The sequence below is a fragment of the Triturus cristatus genome, chromosome 5_1 (assembly GCF_964204655.1).
Source record: "Triturus cristatus chromosome 5_1, aTriCri1.1, whole genome shotgun sequence".
Lineage (NCBI taxonomy): Eukaryota > Metazoa > Chordata > Amphibia > Caudata > Salamandridae > Triturus > Triturus cristatus.
Window position 1 is genome coordinate 488,408,220 of NC_140587.1, and position 19,562 is coordinate 488,427,781.

Consider the following 19,562-nt stretch of genomic DNA (forward strand, 5'->3'; position numbering starts at 1 on the left):
CAGGTAAGGCACAATTGTTGTTAATTTATTATCAGCCGAGTTTCACCAATCTGACGCGTTTCGGGCATCCGCCCTTGCTCACAGATATATATATATATGTATATGTGTGTATATATATATATTTCCCTTTCTTCGCTGCCGAGGCTTTGGTAGAAGTGGAAGGAGTGTTGTTTGCGATATATATATATATATATATATATTTGAAAGTGTTTCTCTGGCTGTCAGGACGCAAGAAAATGTTGCACACAGGTTTTCATTTTCTCAGGAGTTCGTATTTAATGACTTGACGCATTTCGACAGCACGATCTTTGTCAATAACTCATACAAAGACCAGGAAGTGGGGGTGTCTTTTGAAGCATTTCCTGTTACAAGTTAATAAACATTGAAAACACATTGCATATATTGTTCGCCTGCCTAGTGGTTTAAAAGACAGACTTGCCAAAACTTTATCAATTTGATTTGAACAAAGTTTGAAAATAATTTTAAACAGTTAAAATAAACACTGTTAATTCATAATATATGCAAGGAGACCGTTTTTGAAATAAATTCATTGTGGCAATAGGTGACAAAGCGCAAAACAAAAAGTTCTGAAATTGAAAATGCCGAGTGGCGGTGAACACTTCTATCATTCTGTGCTCAGTTATATTGCATGCCCCATTTCAATTCTGTAACACGAGGTTTATATTGGGGGCACGAGAAATTAATTAATAAATGAAAGTTTGTGCAGTGATCGGCGAGTGCCTGTGATTGCATGTCCTGTTGATGCCACAGTAGGTGCAAGTGGATGAGACACTGGGTTGAGTCCACTCCTGGTAGCACTATAAACCAAAGGTTAGCATCAGTTACTGCGGAGGTGAATTGAAGTGAGAAGGTTTAACAGAAAAAATAAACACAACAAGTAAGGGGGGGTAATTTTGGGCGAGGCAGAATTGAATTAAATAGAATTGAAAGGGCATTTATAGAGCGCATGGCTACCCTAGAGCGTCCCAGCGCTATGGCAACCCTTTGAGCAAGTAAAAGACTTAAGGGAACAGGAAAGTCTTTAGACGCTTACGTAACAAGAGATGATTTGATTCAGACCGAATCATCAATGGCAAACTATTCTAAAGTTTCGCAGCATTGTACCCAAAACAGCGTCCTCCGCTGCGCATCCTTTTTATAGTCGGGACTAGAACAAGGTGCTTTTTTTCCGATCTCAACGATCTGGACGGACAATAGGGCTGGATCAAAGATCTAACAACAGGGGGGGGCCTTATTAGAGAAGGCCTTATGAGCAATACATAATGCTTTAAAATAAATCCACTGGGAAACCGGCAGCGAATGAAGTGTTGCAAGAGAAGGGTTAGCAGACATACACCTAGAGGAATTGCTAAGTAATCATGCTGCACACTTCTGGATGACCTGGAGCCTATTGATGGCTACCAAAGGAGCGCCCAGATTAAGGACATTTGCATAATCCAGGCGCGAAAGAATAAGTGCCTGGACCACTGTTCTTCTAACAGTGAGTGGAAGCAGATGAAGAATCTTCCTAAGCATTCTAAGCAGTCCATAGCAGCCAGTGGCCACCTTAATCGCCTGCTTCTTAAAATTCAGATTGTGGTCTATCCACACTCCCAGACTCTTGATTTCTGCTTTTGGAGTCGGTGGGGGACCAAGACAGTTAGGCCAGGAGGGAGCTATGGTGCACGGAGGGCAATTTCCCAGAAACAAAAGTTCCGTCTTGTCCCCATTAAGCTTTAAATAAGAGTCATCCATCCACCTAGACACTTCTTGCAAACACAGCGCAAGATTAGGAGCAAACTTATCTTCTTGACTAAATGAGACTACTAACTGGGTATTGTCTGCATATGTGACAATCTGGAGTCCATGAGGGATTACAAGTTCCGCCAGGGGACTCATGTACACATTAAAAAGGGTGGGGCTCAGGGACGAACCCTGAGGAACCCCACAACCAAGAGGCAATGGCTCAGAAGAAAAGTTTTCATCAAAAACCACAAATGAGCGGTCCTCAAGAAAGGACTGCAACCATTTTATTGCCAAACCAGTAATTCCGACATCTTTAAGCCTTTGAATCAGAAGCTGGTGGTTCACGGTATCAAAGGTTGCGCTGAGGTCAAGCAGAATCAATGCAGCGCAGCCCCCATTATCCGAGATTTTTCTTAGACTTTCCACCACAACTAACAGAGCGGTCTCCGTGCTCTGTTGGGCTTTAAATCCAGTCTGAGTAGGGTGAAGGCAGTTGGTATTATCCAAAACGGTTGAAACCATGGTGTTAACAGGGCTCTGACCATGGCCTGTTTCCATAAGGGAGGCACGAACCCTGATTCTAAGGAAGCATTAATTGCTTTGAGAATTATCGGGGCGACAGTCTCAAAGACTCGGCTTAGGATGGTAGGAGGGGCGACATCCGAGGGGGCTCCAGATTTTACTTGCTTAAGAATATTCTGGAGGATGGTCAAATTTATAGGGGGAATGGACTCTAGCTGATTAGTAACGGGACATATAGGGGGCCTTATCTGTGGTTCCGAGACCACAGGAAACGATTGATAAATAGCTTGAATTTTTTCATTAAAAAATTTAGCAATTGAATTACAGCATCGAGGGATGTCCTTATCAATACTAGGGGGGGAGGGGGAATAAGAAGAGATTTAGCAATTGTAAAAATTTCACGGGGGTGATTTTCTGCTAAAAAGATTTCCCTTTCAAAGAAAGCGGATTTAGCTGATTTTATTTCATGCTTATAAATTCTAATTGCAGTTCTATAATCCGCTTTCCTGTCAGTTGTCGGATATCTCCTCCAGCTCCGTTCTAGCTGCTTAGAAGTTTGTCTAAGAACACGCAACTTAGGTGTATACCATAAATAGTCTGTAGGGTGGCCGCTCAAGGGGGAGAAAGACAAGAGTGGCCCACGGCAGGGGAGCAAATAGGGGAGAGGGAGACAAGGATGGGTAATGCCGCTAGATACATTGTGAATCATTCTTGGTACAGAGAAGGTGAAAAAAGTCCCCTGATGGGACAGGGAGAGGGGAGAGATGGAGGGGGGCTCCCCCATATTACTGTGGAGTAATAGGAGGCGCTGGTTAGTCTCAGTTCAGCCTAAGTGGACATGGAGGTCCTCCTCATAGTTGAGGCCTCCCGGGGTCTTACTTTGTAGCTTCACTATATATTCAGATTCCAAGCGTCACAGATGACGTTCCCGATCTCCCCCTCTTGCTGATGCAGGAACCCTGTCAATGCCAAAATACGAGATTTTAGAGCTGATATCTTTGACATCCGAGTGTACCAAATCACAATGCTTAGCGATGGCGTAGGAAATGTCGCTGTTTTTGATTGCGCGCAAATGCTCTAAAACACGTTTTTTCACCGGGAAGATGGTGCTCCCCACATAGCGAAGACCACAAATGCAAATCAAAACATATACAACAAAATCAGTATTGCAGATTATAAAAACATGAATCCTCCCTGTTTTCCCATTAGGAAGGTTGAAAGTTTTCACATTCGTGCTGTTGTTGCATGCTTTGCACCGCCCACACTTGTGGAATCCTGGGAGTTCCCTCAACCAGGTACCGCGTGTCTTAGTTTTCACGGAAAAGTGACTATGTACCAGCATGTCCTTTATTGACTGGCACTTTCTGTATGATACATGTGGTGATGGGCTGGCCAGTTTCCCAATGATTACATCATTTCTGACTATCTGCCAGTGTTTGCGTATTATTCGATGGATTTCTCGTGAGGCATGGTTAAAAGTGGTAATGAGTCTCACTTCATGTTTGCCATCTTCACTCTCTTTTGGAACGAGTAAACTGTTTCTGCTGTCTGCTTTTTCAGTGGCTACTCTGATGGTTTTGGCCGAATAGCTCCTGCTTCGAAAGCGACCCCTCACGTTCTTGGCCTCTTTCTCGTAGGAATCAGTCGAGCTGCAGTTTTGTTTCGCTCTTAATAGCTCCCCATATGGAATGCTATTCTTCAGACCTGTCGGGTGATGACTATGTGCATGTAAAATACTGTTGCTTGATGTTGGCTTCCTATAGGGGATGGTATGTAGTGTTCCTAGTTTAACCTCCACTAAAATGTCTAGGAACTCGATGCTGTGACGGTCAGTTTTACTGGTGAATTTAAGGTTTAAATTATTCACCGAGAGTCCTTGAATAAAACCATCCAAGGCGTCCTGTGGACCAGCCCAAATCAGAAAAATGTCGTTGATGTAGCGGGTCCACAGGACACCATTGTTCATGTGGAAGATATTATCGTCATGCCACAGGTGCTCCGCCTCCCACCACCCCATAAACAAACAGTCGTAGCTAGGAGCGAAGCAACTTCCCATGGTAGTACCAGTGTACTGTTCATACCAGTCATCCTCAAACAAAAAACAGTTATTGTGTAGGCAGAAGTGTAGCATGCGCATCAAAAGCATAGTGTGGTCATACATGGTGATTGGTCTGTCTCTTAAGTAATATTTACAAGCCTCCAGGCCCAGATCATGCTCAATACAGGTATATAGGGCAACAACATCGATTGTTGCCAGTATGTAGGGGTCTTTCCACGGAATCTCCTGTATCTTTGACAGGAAATCCATGGTGTCTCTGCAATAGGATGGTAGGTTGAGGACGTAGGGACAAAGAAAATAGTCTAGATAGACGGAAGTGTTTTCAAGGAGGCTTTGATTGGCTGAGATGATCGGCCTGCCTGGAGGGTCAGTGGGATGTTTGTGCACCTTTGTTAACATATAAAAGACCGGGGTGACTGGTTTGCGCACCAAAAGAAATAGGAACTTGTTTTGACTGAGCATGTCATTCTCACGCCAGTCATGCAGCATTTTATGATATTCCTGTACTGTTTTATTGTACCTCCCCAGGCTTGATCTCAGGTAGCACCCTGAGAATTCAAGTTGTCGCTTGGCCTCCATTCTGTACTTGTTAATATCCCAAAGGACCACATTTCCCCCTTTGTCAGAGGGTTTGATCACGAAGTTTGTGGCCTGTTTCAGAGACTGCAGACCATTGCTTTGTGCTGAGGTTAGATTCCTTGCAAAGTTAGTGCCATCTTTTTTCCATAGATCCAATAAGTCATGTAGCACTGTCTCTTGGAATGCATCCATTCCATCATGCAGTGTAATCGGGTTGAATTTAGATCTGGGTTTGAAATAATTTCTGGATCTTTTGCTGACCTCCATATCCATATTGATTAGCAGGTCACGATCCGTTTCCCAGTCTCTAGTTCCCAATTGAAATTCCCTCATAGTTGCTAAGGTCTCAATGTCACCCACGGATAAAGCAGCGTCCGTGGGGTTGGGGGTATTGTCTGTTTGTGTGGCATTTGCTTGGCCTCTGTTATGCTTTAAGGTATGTAGTTTCAGCAATTTAAGTTTGCGCAATAACAGAAACAGATCAATGCGGGTTTTGGCAAAATCAAAATTGGCTGTGGGGCAGAAAGATAGGCCTAATTCTAAGACCAATCTTTCCTCAGGGGTGATGACATGGGGGGAAAGGTTAATAATAGAAAGGTTTGATTGCGCACCCATCATTTGTTCCTCTTGGATCGCCTGATGCCTCTCCCATGTGGCGTTATATATCACTCAAACGCTTGTTGCATCTCAAAAGACAAATGGAGCCAACTTCAAATGCGATTCTTCGTTCTTTACTTTATTTCATGCCCGACAGCAGCCTTGATCACACACACATACACAAAACCAGTAGATGTAAAACGAAAGGATCTTGCTAATAGATAAAAAATGTTTGTCGTTTGGAAAGGCAAATGCAGGTATGCAGATCTGCTTTCTCTTGCAGACCTCCATCCCTACTTTCACAACCAATTTCAGGGGTTCTCGTTGATATTTATGAAGAGGGTTGTTTTGCACACCTCCTCCCCTCCACCCCCTTCCTGCGCACGGACAGCTTGCAATGCGACCTATTTAGTACACAGATTGCTCTGTAGTCTGCTTCCCCATTCACAAAAAGGTTGGGGTGCGATTCACACATCCCTTTGCAAACGGCGTTGGTACATCTGGCCCGAACCGATGTCTACCCAGGTTTCTTGGTGTATTTATGTGAGCTGCTTGAGAAGTTGATTATTTGTTTGATACATGGAAGATGTGAGAAGCAGGCGGTGACTCGGTTACTCCCTTCGAACCTGTAATCAACGGCTCAGGATATTGTTGAGCTGTTGCAAGTTTTAATACATCACCGTCCTATCATCTTGCAAACTGTGATACCAGCTCCCCAGCCACTCCCAGGACATTCTGAGCAGCTTTTAATAATGTCTCGAATTTTACTTGCATGAAATATGTGGGGCGACAGGAGCTCAACTATCCCTTGCTGTGTCTGTGTATTTGCTTTGTGACTACTGAAGTCATCAGACGTGTAAAGTGTCACAATGAATGTGGCGCCATCAGAACAGATAACAGCAGAAGGTTAATGTCTTCTGTGGTTCGCAGACAGCAAAGAGCTTAAAGGGCCATTTTCACTGAAGACTCTTTAGAGCGAGGCACGTCCGGTAATGTACACTTGCTCTGATTTATAAAACTCTGCCCCCCAAAGAGATTTCATTTTGTAGAATCGAATGATTTGACGTCAGGTACTGGCGAATAGAAGTCAGCTTAGTGTAAAGATAAACCGCATTTAATTAAACCTGAGAGATTAAATGGCCTCTGCTTGCTCACAGCTTGTATTGCATTTCGCATTCTTTCCTAATACATTTGGGATAATAAAAGGAACAACATTAATAAAAGGAATTTCAGAAGTATTCAGTTTCTTGCAGGGAATGCTACAGAACAATTTTCCTTTTCTCTAATTTCCTATTTATAGATTACATGCAGATTGAACAGCTGATGTGTATAAAAAATATGTAGCCACATACCTGGGAGTTACAGGTGTGGGACACACAAGAGAATAAGTACACACTCGAGGTGTGCAATTGTGTTATATTTTAGGTGTCGAGTTGAAATCGTGGACTTTGCTTTTGTCGACTATTTCAGCTTGGTAAATAATATGTATTGTGCCTGGTGCTTCATTTGTAAAAGAATAAGTGCTCAGGAGCTTGAGGTCAGTGTTACCAAATGTCGGGGTGCATGATTCCAAGGCTGCACCCCATGCTTCTTGAATCCACCACCAGACACTCCCTGCCACTGTTCAAGTTCTTTTTCATCTCTACTTTCTTTCTTTCTCACTCTTTCTCGTCTACTTCTTTTTTTCCCCCTTTTATGTTTTTCTCTCTCGTGCTCTGGGTCAAAGTTTGAAGAGGAAAAATGTCAGTCCCCAAAAATGAGTGCCGGTGGGCCCCACCTGCAACCATTGGCTCAGATTAGGCAGTGGTTTTGCCCACTTCATACTTGATTTGATTCAAATTTACTTCCATCCCTGAAACAGAACAGTGCTGTTTTCATATGTTTATCTTCTTTGTATTATTTTTTTAGAATCGTTCAGTTTTGTTTTAAAATTTTACGAAGTTGTCTAGTCCATTTTCAAAACTGCTTTTTCACTCGTAAACCCAACTCTGCTCACATATTTTATGATTACTTGCATCAGCAATGTGAATCATTTTGTCTTTTTTGTAGTGAAAAGTATAAACCAAGCTTCACAACACCACAAAAGTGCACAATGGAGAGCAGCAGCACAACCTTTCCTAACACAAAAGGTAGGTAAAAGTCAGGTGGCAGTAGGAGGAAGAGCCAATAATAAAAGACCAATAATAAAAGAGTAGTTCCCTGTGTACATTTCCTTATACTTCTGCCTCTACTTCTGCCTTATGTTATTCACCCACTTACAAACAGTACATTCATACACAAACCCTTATTATCATTAAGAAATATCTCCTCCTTTATTGAAAAAAGTAGTTTTGTATACAATCTTACAAATGTTAAAAGTCACAGCAATTCATCAATGATGCCTAAAATACTTTTGTGAGGGAGACCACCTCACGTATTACAATGGATTATCTCTTGTGTGTGCAATGGTTTTATTTGCCATACATCAAAGACATCATTAGCAAAAATTAAAATAAAGTATACATTACAACATGTCTAATCGTAGACAATCATATACACAATAGTTTGTTTACCAGTTGGTATCCAATAAAAACATTCACTTAATTTAAGAGGATAAAACCAATACAATGCAAAACAGTTGTCGATGCAGCGTTTCAGTGGATTAAAAACTGGTTGACACCACCTTCTTCAGGACAAGCTTTAGATTTAAACACAGTATTGTTCACTCTAAAAAATAAAAACAATAATTGCATAAACATTCAATAAATGAGGACCACTCCCATTCCAACAAAAGGGCTTTAAAAGACACAGGCATACATCGCCCAAAAACGACATAATGGTGTTCATATAGAACTCAATAACATCTGCACCGGGCAAACGTAATATTTGTATAAGACCTCAGTTTTGATTGAATGGTCTTTCCAATAATCCACATTACTCTTTATTCACATTCACTCCCCCCATTCAGTCTAGGCAGTTAATTACTTACAATTTATCGTATTGCTCTTGTTGCAATTCATCTCATAGAGTTGATCACTTCCTTGAAACTTTATGCAGGGCTCAATCGGGGTTTATTATTCTCACCCGTTCATTATCTGCAAAGTATATATATTAAATCCATATTCCTAATCTAGTATTTCCTCAGTTTAATATAACTTATTATTAATAATCAATCATGCTCACCCTTAAGTCAGGAGAATATAGGGTTTATTCCATTGTTCCATAGGTTGTATATGACAGAATTCCTTTTCTTAATTAGGAATTATAGTGTAGGTCTTCTTATTCTCTCCACCCTTCCTCCTTTTTCGATTCAACGGTCAGTTTTTTGTCCGCAGCATCGGAATCTATTAAATGGGCAATAGATTATTTTATAAGAAACATGGCTCCTTATAGTTTATCTGATTCTATATTTTAATCTCATTTATTTTGCTAAACTATTAATATCCCTGGTATAACACACCCTTTTATACAGGAAACCATTTTAGGCGTAAAGGGGTGTCCTTTCTAAATCAGCACCGATCATATTGTAGCGCGTAGTGGCATAAGATCATTGAATACTGGTCACTCCAGAAGGATATTTAAATTATATTCCTTCTGATAACGTGTTGGGCATAGAGAGGTGCACTTATTGAATCAGCACCAATCATTTTATAACTCATACTAGCATGAGATCTTCCATTTGAGATTACAACAGAGGGATGTTTAAATTATATTCCTTCTCATTTGGATCAAAAAATATCCTGTGTTATGGGCAATGTGCACAGCCTCTAGGAGTAAATCAAATCAAAAGATACTTTATTTCGAATTTAGTGTGTAAATTCATAAAAAGTCACATACATACAAATTTAAGATACACAGCCAAACGTTTGTAAAAAATAAGGAGAATAAAGTTCCCTTGACAGATTTAACAATCCATATCCGCTCTTGATTTCAGTGTAGATTTTAAAAAACGGACAATAAAATATATACAATCCGTATGCAGTATTTGTAAAAACATTAAGGCGGGTTTAACCTGGGTAAAGTTCATTTTCTTTAAAATAGGTATCAGGTAGGTTTTCCTTGGAACTAAATAAAATTTACAAAAAAACATGAAGTGTTCTAAATTTTGTGGTGAATGGCCGTCACAGTCACAAGCAGGTAGCATCTGTCCCGAATAACCCACTCTGGGTCTAGCCACTAAGAGGTGGTATGTGTTACATCTAAACCTAGTTAGTAAAAAATGTTTGTGGGTTGTCAGAGAAGACATTAAATAAGGCTCAACAGTTGGGGTACCAGTAGAATGTCCTTTTTGAGGATCGTTTCAGGCTTAAAAAATAGAGAACCCCTACCGATTAATTTGAATCCCCTTTTGATGTGATTAATTCAAGGGATTCGTATCCTGTTCTCTAAAGCCAGGCAATCCCTAAGTATACCTTGTGTCAAGGGTATATCCGGGTTAAGCCAGCTCTGTAGCCAGAGAGTCAGGGGGCCCAGCACTAACTGGTCGTCTATGTAAGGTACTCCCAGTTCTTCATGGGCCACCAAGTTTGGAGTACTCTGCGGAACACATAGAAGTCTTTTCAAGAACTTATTTTCCTCGACCTGTATAGGTTTGGTCGCACCACGTCCCCACAACTCGCTACCATAAGATGCTATGGCGATACTCTTTGCTCTATAAACCTGAAGCATAGCCCCAGTTGGTTTCTTCCCTATTTTGGAAGCAAAGTTAAAGATTGCAGCATTGGCCCGAGCCATCTCCCCCCTTTTTTTGTGTATCGCGGCATCCCACTTAAGTTTGTCGTCGAATAAGACACCTAAATAAGAGAACACCTTGGTGCTAGGAATTAGATCTCCTCCTGTTTTAAAGATAAATGTCTTACTAGAGCGTTTGCCCAAGCTCATGGTATAGGACTTTGTACAATTGATTTTTAAATCTAGCTTATTCATGAATCCATAAAAGGAGTTTAGCAGGGTCTGAAGCCCAATTTCCGTTCTGGCTAGTAGTACGGCATCATCCGCATATAGCAGAACGGGTATACCCCGATCAGCTATACGCGGAAAATCTAATTTTAGACCCGTAATTATACCTGGATATACATTTGTTGCAACCATTCCCACTTTTAGGGTTTCTTGTGTCTGCTACTGCGAGCCCGGCTAGGACAAATAAAGCCTTCATCAAGAAATTTACCAAGCTCATTGGCCTTCGTCCACATGGATTAAGACTTCTCCACATATCAATCTCTTGCAGATGGGCTTGATCCGTGTTATATAGGGACTTACATTTCCACGTTGAATAAGCCCTGCCTCCCTCGTGCGTTTCAGAGTGCTTCCGGGGTCGTTTCTGCCTAAAAGCATGCCCATAGTCCAATTACAACAGCAGCCATCTTGGAGTGTCATTTCTGAATTATCGGCCTTGTGAGTTTTAATTAGTTACATAGAGGCCTTGTGGTTCAAATCAGTAAAGGCCATCTATTCTTAATTATTCCAGACTTCTATATTTTAAATCTGATCTCATGCATGGGAGCTAAAAACACAACAGGAACAGAAAATGTTATTAGTCCTGCCTAAAGTATCTCTCACCTGATCCTATTTTAAAGACCTCTCCCATTCCTCTTTGTTATTTAGACCATATATATATACGTCTTGAATTTACTCATGAAAATGTGTTCTATGTACTTACGTTTTTTATCAATACCTCCACCCAGTTTCTATGATCTTTTCTAGTATGCACCACTTAATTATGTCTACTTTGTGGTTTCATTCTAGCCAAAAGTCTGTAAGGGGGGCACTTCTTTTAACCGTCCATAGGGAGGATCTGTGTTCATTAAGGCATGTACGGATTTCTCTAGACGTCTCGCCTACATAACCTTTCTTGCAGGGACATACAATTAGATATATTACATTTTTAGTCTTGCAATTTGACATTGCGTTAAAAGTGTGTTTGATGCCATCTATTCTATTTCCTTCCCTCTTACTATAGAACTACAGTTCGTACATGTACCACATGGAAAATTGCCCACTACTTTTTCATTATCCACTATACTTCTCTGTTAGGGATGTTTCAGTTCTTTATAGGTATGCACTACTAGGTTTCTGATTGTTTTATTTCTACGATAGGAAAAGAGTGGTTTCTCTATCATTTCTTTGTCTTTTTCAGATAGTGGGGACCGATTTCTGTTATTCAGATTCTTTATTTTGTTGCTGACATTTGCTTGCTATTCTCAAAAAGGAGTTCCCTGTTAAAATATGTTGCTCTTTTATATGCTTGTTTGATTATTTTTTGGGGGTAACCCGATCTCTTAGTTTTTCTTTCAGGTTTTCAGCAAAAGTTTGAAAATCCACCCTGTTTGTACAATTTCTCCTCAGACGAAGAAACTGACAATATGGGATATTATCTTTCTGGCATTTTGGGTGATTACTTCCATAATGGAGGATAGTATGTCTGTCCGTAGGTTTAATGTAAAGTTCTACCTCCAAATTCCCATTCTTTGCTGTAATTTTAATGTCTAAAAATCACAGAACACCTGACTCATGGTAGATGTGAATCTTAAATTTGGATCTCCCAGATTTAACCATTGTATCAAGGTTTCTAAACTTTTCTTGTTGCCTTCCCAAACAAAAACACATCATCTAGGAAGCGTGAACAGTGTAACGTATTCTCATAGAAAGGTGCTGCTTCATTAAAACATGCTTCTCCTCAAAGGCTCCTACATATAAACATGCCAAGCTTCCATGCTGGTCCCTTTGATTTGGCAATACAATTCCCCATCAAAGAGGAAAATATAATTTTTTTAAATCAGTTCAGTAAATTCTATCATCAAATGTGCCCGAGGTGTCAGATCACCATCCTCATCTTGTAACAGGTTCCTGATTTTCTCCACTGTGTCAGTTTGTGTAATATTTGTGTATAGGGCTTCAATGTCTAGCGACACCAGCCACTGACATTTACGATCAAATCCGATGCCTTCAACTTTACTGATCATGTCTGTTGTGTCTTTTATGTATGATTTTTGTTGGTATACTAGTGGTCTTAGGAAACTGTCTACATATTTGCTCAGCGGCTCCGTAAGCAAGTTAATACTAGATGTAATGGGGCACATAGGTGGATCATACAAGTTCTTGTGGACTTTAGGTAGTCCATATAAAGCTGATAATACTGGATGTTGATTGTAAAGGAAGTCATACTCATCTTGGCAAACTATCTTGCCCTCTTTGGCCAAAACTAAACATCTTTTTATTCTAGCTTGTAAATCGATCCATTACCTCTGATTAGACAGCATGTAGTGTTCCCCTACTGCTAAAAGGGTCCTCATCCTCTTATTATAGTCACATGTGTCCATAATAACAACACTTCCGCCTTTATCACCAGGTTTAATAGTGATGTTCTCACATTTGTCTAAGTTTTTTAAGGCGATGCGAAGATCTTGTGATAAACTGTTATTTTGATGGTACCATTTCTTTCTAAATATATCCTCAAGGCATTTTTCAACCACTCTCTTAAAAATCTCAACCCCCTTGTCCACCATTTGTCGAGCAGGTCTCCAGGTAGAGGTTGGTTTTAAACCTGAACGATTTTCTTTTTGAATGGGGTCTTTATAGGCAAAACATTTGTTTAATCTCATTTTCCTGAAAAGGTTTTTTACATCCATTTCTATTTGGAACCTATTGGGAGGAGCTGTTGGCGCAAAACCCAAGCCTTTTCCTAACACTAATGTTTCTTCCCATTCTTAAAAAACCCTCGGCCGACCCTAGCGTGCCAGCCAACTATCGCCCTATTTCCTTGCTCCCCTACTTCGGGAAGGTCCTGGAGTTCATAGCCAATAAACGCCTCACGACCTATCTCGAAACTCACAGGCTCCTCGATCCCTCCCAATCCGGCTTCCGTGCGGCTCATAGCACGGAGACCGCAGTCATTGAGGTAGTGGACAATATTAGACTGGCCCTGGATCGCCGAGAGTCGGCAATTCTGGTCCTCCTGGACCTGTCGGCAGCATTTGACACAATCTCCCACAGTATTCTTAAACATCGTTTGTGGGAGATTGGTGTCAGAGGGAGGGCCCTGGACTGGTTTGCGAGTTATCTGGCAGATCGTTTCACTAAGGTTTCTGTGGACGGGATTACTTCTTGTCCCTACCCAGTAACGTTCGGGGTCCCGCAGGGCTCGATCCTCAGCCCAATGCTGTTTAATGTTTACCTAGCCCCGTTGGCTGACATCATCAGGTCCTATGGTTTTGACACACTATCATATGCCGATGATACCCAGCTGTTAGTGACCTGTGATCCTGACCAGTCTGATGTCCAAACTCGATTCAAGAGCTGTTTGACTAAGATCAATGACTGGATGCACTTAAACCGGCTTCAGCTCAACGGTGGGAAGACTGAGGTAATCCTATTCGGGAAGGCCGAAAAGTTCTGGACCTGTGACTGGTGGCCTCTAGAGCTGGGTACCTGCCCTTTGCCCAAGCCCGCAGTTCGCAACCTGGGTATTACAATTGATAACTCTTTATCCCTGACGACCCACATAAATCAAGTGCTGGGGACCTGTTTCGGCATCATGCGTCTGCTACGCAAGATTTTCAAATGGTTACCCATAGAAGCTAGGAAACCGCTGGTCCAGGGTCTAATCATTAGTCGATTAGATTATGGCAATGCTTTATTTACTGCACTCAACCAGGATCAACTTTCCAAACTTCAGATTCTCCAGAACACGGCCGCGAGGCTTGTTCTGGACCTCCCTCCTCGCACTCCCTCTGCCCCCATTTTGAACACCCTACATTGGCTGTCAATTCGCCAAAGAGGGCGCTTTAAAATCCTATGCCTTACGCACAAGCTAATGCAAGGCACTGGCCCTCTATATCTGGCGAAAAAACTTCAAAGGTACGTCCCAGGACGCTCGCTGCGGTCCAGTTCTAGACCTTTACTTGTCCAACCCCGTGTCCGGACCGCCCGCAATGGAGGTCGCTCCTTTTCATACCAGGCTCCCATGCTATGGAATAGACTTCCATCGGATTTACTTTCCATAACCGACCACCCACTTTTTCGTAGAAAGCTGCAAACCTGGCTCTTTTCTCAAAAAGCTTAGGCACATTAATATCACGTTACTGCCCGGTTTCTTTGTCTTGGTTGTTAGCGCCCTGCGACCTCTGGTGATTTGTGCGCTATATAAAAATCTTTGACATTTGACATTTGACATTTGACATTCCCTAGTTAGAATTCTGGTGGACAAATGTATTATAGGTGCTTTTTTATTCACTACTCCCAGTTCTTTTGACTCATGGTCCTCTTATATTGATTGCTGTATGGTATTGTCGTTGGTAGTTCCCTTGTGTTCTCCCTCTCGGTACCTGGTTTTGTCTTTGTTGTTGTTCTAAAAAAGGATTTTTGGCCCTCCCTACTTTGACCCAACGCATTATCTCTTCTATTTCTCTGGGCTGTTGTATTTCACCTTCAGACTCAGTGCTAGCATAGGATGTATAGAAAAACTGACATGTTTTTTCTGACTTCTAGATCTATTCGGATACCATTTTTTGTTATAGCCACCTTCCTGGGGTTGTTTTTCATAGTAGTCTTTTTGTAGATAGTGGCATACTTTCTCAATGGTATACCTATTTATATCCTTTCTTAGTTTGTTTGATTTTTTGTTTGTCAAATAGGAGGAAGAGCACAGCACAATATTATCATACATATGGTACAGGGTACAACACAGGTATTTAACATCCTAAAGAGATAGTGAGAGGAGTTTAAGGATTGTTTTACGGTCTTTGTAAGCAGACATTATTACCACTTTTGGAATTACCATACACTTGTGTGTTTACATACGATGACGATTTACCCTTATCTACCTAATGTGGTGTGCTTCATCAGGCGGACCCACATCTAGCACTGGGAAGCATCTGACAGTACTAATGTTCACTGGATGCACAGTCTCCTCGTTATGAGTCCCTAATTTGGACGACATTATGTCCCATATGTCTACATATGTTCTCTTTTGATTAAAATGGGTTTTACGGATGTGTCTGTACCACAATATTAAAATAAACATTTGAAATGCAATAGGTCTTGCAATTATGCGAGTTTGAGCTATTGGGATTGTAAATGACAATGCCTTTTATTTTTGTTTTTAAAACATAAATAAAAGGCATTGTCATTCACAATGGCAATAGCTTAAACTCGTTAAAAAGTGAGACTTATTGCATCGCAAATGCTTGTTTACCCACCCGCCACCTCAGAAAGGGGCCATCTAGAGAGCACCTAAGCTAGGAGTTCGGGCTGGACTGTTATTGTAATTGCCTTTACATTGCACTTACTACTGGTGAGGCACTTAAGCACTTTACAGCTAGAGTAGCATGATACTCTGGAACCAAGGGTAGTGGTTAAACCAGTGGTTAATGAGAATAATCTTGTGCTGTCAAGGAAACCCTTTTCAAGAATTTTCTCCTTTTCTTTAGTACTTTGATCGCTTTCTAATGACGGTGATGTTGGTGGCACCTGGCTAGAGAAGGAAGACAATTGGCCAGGAATCTCAGAAAATACTAATTTTCAAGAACAAATACCTGTGATGCATCCACAACCACTGCCTAGAGTTAAAAGCCATGCTCCTTATCTGTCCGCACAAGTCTCTCAAAAATCCAAAGCATAATTTAGATCAGTGTTCAAATTACATTTTTCTTTCAACAAATCAACTGGCCGTTCCAAGTATGTGCAGTTGGTGATCTTGAATTTTGAAAGCTAGAGAAGGAAAACAACAAATCGAAACTTCATGTCACGTGGAATGTAGTTCACAACTGCTTGCCAGGACCTCATGCTGCGCAGGGGGCAGGGGTTGACTGCGAGGCTCCGGTTTCGTGCTGTTTGTGTGCAGCGGACACTGGTTTGTGTGCTTGCGTGCTGACTCTAGGCTCGACCTAAACAGGAGAGATGAGCAACACAGCCTGCTTATATCTAGGATTAAGAAACCTTTATTTTGATTACAGAAGTCAGTGTTTATATCTTGTACTGGCATCGGTAAAGGACAGCCAACATCCAGCTAGTGAGGCAGCGTCATCATTGAGTGAGTCTCACCTCAGCTCACGCGCAGATTCCCTTCAGCACCAGAACAGAGGAGGCTGCAGAGCGCGCCAATGATTCACGACGCCGCAGCGCCAGCGGGGAAGGGGCTGGGTAAGTTCTTTCGCGCCTGTGAACCGCATTGCACTATGGTCTGGGACTACCGATCTTCCCCCTCCCTCGCCCTGCGCATAAACCACATTTACTAATGATGGACATGAGAGGGGAGTTTCTTTGGAGGCGGGGGTCGTACAACCCCGGCCGTATTTATTAAAATATGAAAACAAAATTAAAATTGAATTAAACAATATTTACACAATTTACGCAGAAACATAGCATGACATTTGATTACAATTTATATGCACAGATATCAGATGGCTAACCTTAAAATATTTCTAATACATAGTTTTTCCTAACCGAATCTAACATCTGGATCATAATCATACATTAATTACTTTCTGCGTATCCTATTTGGGCCTACGGCAAGGTCGCTAACCGGTGTCAGATCCTTATCAATTAGCCACGCCCTCCCGTAGGAGTGCGCATGCACAGAGGGACCGCTTACCGAGAGGGTAGTTCCCCCCCTGGTTACCCCCATATGTTCCCTGAACTCCATTAAAAATGGGGGCTCTTGCACTCTGCGCCATTTAGTGACGTCCATGCCAGTGCGGGGTGGCCAACAAGCCTAAAGAAAGCGTGACTCCCCCTTTCCCCGCACCCATCCAGCCAACCGGATGTACCGCCCCTGGAGTTATAGGAGAGACCCCTTGTACCTCCCCCTGGGCGACCCCATCCGAGAATGGCGCCGCCCCCTAAGGACCTTAAATTTACTGCTCACCAGTCATGACCTTACCGCCTGACCAAGGAATAGCAATAAATACGACGATTGATGACCTGTAAACGGGAAAACGCCTAAGGAACAAAAACCATACCGTCAACTTCATAGCACAATGACCATATTGCTACAGGGGATGGTGGGTGGGAAAACAAAGGTTAAAAAACAAACAAAGGTTAGCAGCCTCCTAGAGGCTGCGTGCAGCAGGCCTGAGAGCGCGGGACAAAGAGTCCGAGTCCCGTGCTCCCAGGCCTTTTATCACTATTACTGGGGGCAGGGCGGTTCTAACCGGCCTGCCCCCTGTCCCCCCTTGACCCGGAAGCGCCTTAATCGCTTCCGGGCCAAGGGGTCGCCCCCGCCAGCCAATCCCCGCCGCGTCGAGTCCACCGCGTCATACTGACGCGGTGGAGCGTGCCGGGCCCGGGAGAGCAGGCGAGGGGGGGGAGAGGGTCGGTGCCCCGCCATACTTGCGGCAGGGCCGATACCGGCCCCGCCTTTCTCTATGGTCTGGGACTACCGAACTTCCCCCTCCCCCGCCCTGCGCATAAACCACATTTACTAATGATGGACATGAGAGGGCATGCACAGAGGGCCCACTTACAGAGAGGGTACTTCCCCTCCGGTTACCCCCATACGTTCCCTGAACTCCATTAAAAATGGGGGCTCTTGCACTCTGCGCCATTTAGTGACATCCATGCCAGTGCAGGGTGGCCAACGAGCCTAAAGAAAGCGTGACTCCCCTCTTTCCCCGCACCCATCCAGCCAACCGGATGTACCGCCACTGGAGTTATAGGAGAGACCCCTTGTCCCTCCCCCTGGGCGACCCCATCCGAGAATGGCGCCGCCCCCTAAGGACCTTAAATTTACTGCTCACCAGTCATGACCTTACCGCCACAGGCCAGCGTAGTTGCCCGACTATCTGCCCCCCCCCTCCTGTTGCCCTGAAAGGTCATGCCCCGCCCTTACACTCCCTAGCCAAGCTATGAAATTTTCTAACATTATTTCATTACCTAACCTAGTCAAGTGGACCCCGTCTTTTAAGAAGCACGGTTCTCCCCTGACACACCTGTGTGCAATGTTCTGTAATTGAGGGGATCTGAACAGTTTCCCTATTTTATTGTTGACCCTCCTTACCGAGTGGTTCAATGCCTTCACAGAATTCCCCCCCTCCATTTAAATCTGGGTATCATCTGCGACCAAACTATGGTGCAGCCCTGGCAGGCCTTAGCTAACCAGCCGACTTCGGAGATTATATCCTCGATCAAGACCCTTCTGCCCAATGTTACCAAGTCATTCCCACCCAAATGCAAAATAACTATTGTGGGTGGAGGACTGTGTCGATTCAAAAGACCCGTCATAAAACCCCTAAACTGACTGAGGCAGAGGCCCCCTTTTCCATGAAAAGATACTTTGAAACCATCCTGCTCAGCTCTTTGTCTGTAATTACCTGAAAGGAAACAGATTTAATACGCCGTATATAAGAATGACCAATGACCCACACATTCTGTGTCCCTTTGCCCTGCAGTTTTAACCGCCGTTGAGAAGAATCTTGCTGTTGTGGCGACGGCAGTTTCCCCCCGCGTGACAGGTTCGAGAAACTGAAAGCAAACAAAAACAAGACAGGCATCAGTCCACAATTGTATTGTGCCTTCACAACATGTGCAGCCGCACATAACGCTTATAACTATTGGAAGCCCATCGTCCAATCTTCTTTACACTACTGCTATGCAACCCCCTAGCCGTTGCCTCTGTGGCAGCCCCTATCCTGAATGCATGAGTCCCAAAATCCTTTGGATTCAGACCTGCCTTGCTGATCGCCATTGCCAACACCCTTTTAAACTGGAACATGGTAAGTGGGGTACCGTCTGCATGCAGTACCAATGTCCCCACCTACCGCACTGCTCCTCTGTCTGAGGTAAGCTTCTAGGTGCATCACTGGGCAACATGGATTGTTTTGTGCCCTGTGAAGTACCACCCCCTCACCCCGAGCTTCCTGATCGGTTTTTGATTTTTTAATGGTTAGTAGCAAAGCGTCACCCTGTCTCTTCACGTGCTCCAGTAGGAGCCCACCCTGTACATCCAGCTTGTTGCGTGCCACCAATTCCCCCACTCTGAATGCCCCATAGAAAGCTAATGCAAAGGCAGCTCTGAATAGTATTGCCTCCCCTATTGAACTGCAGATGGCGCCCAATGCCGTTAGCAGAGCATTCAGCCGCTCCA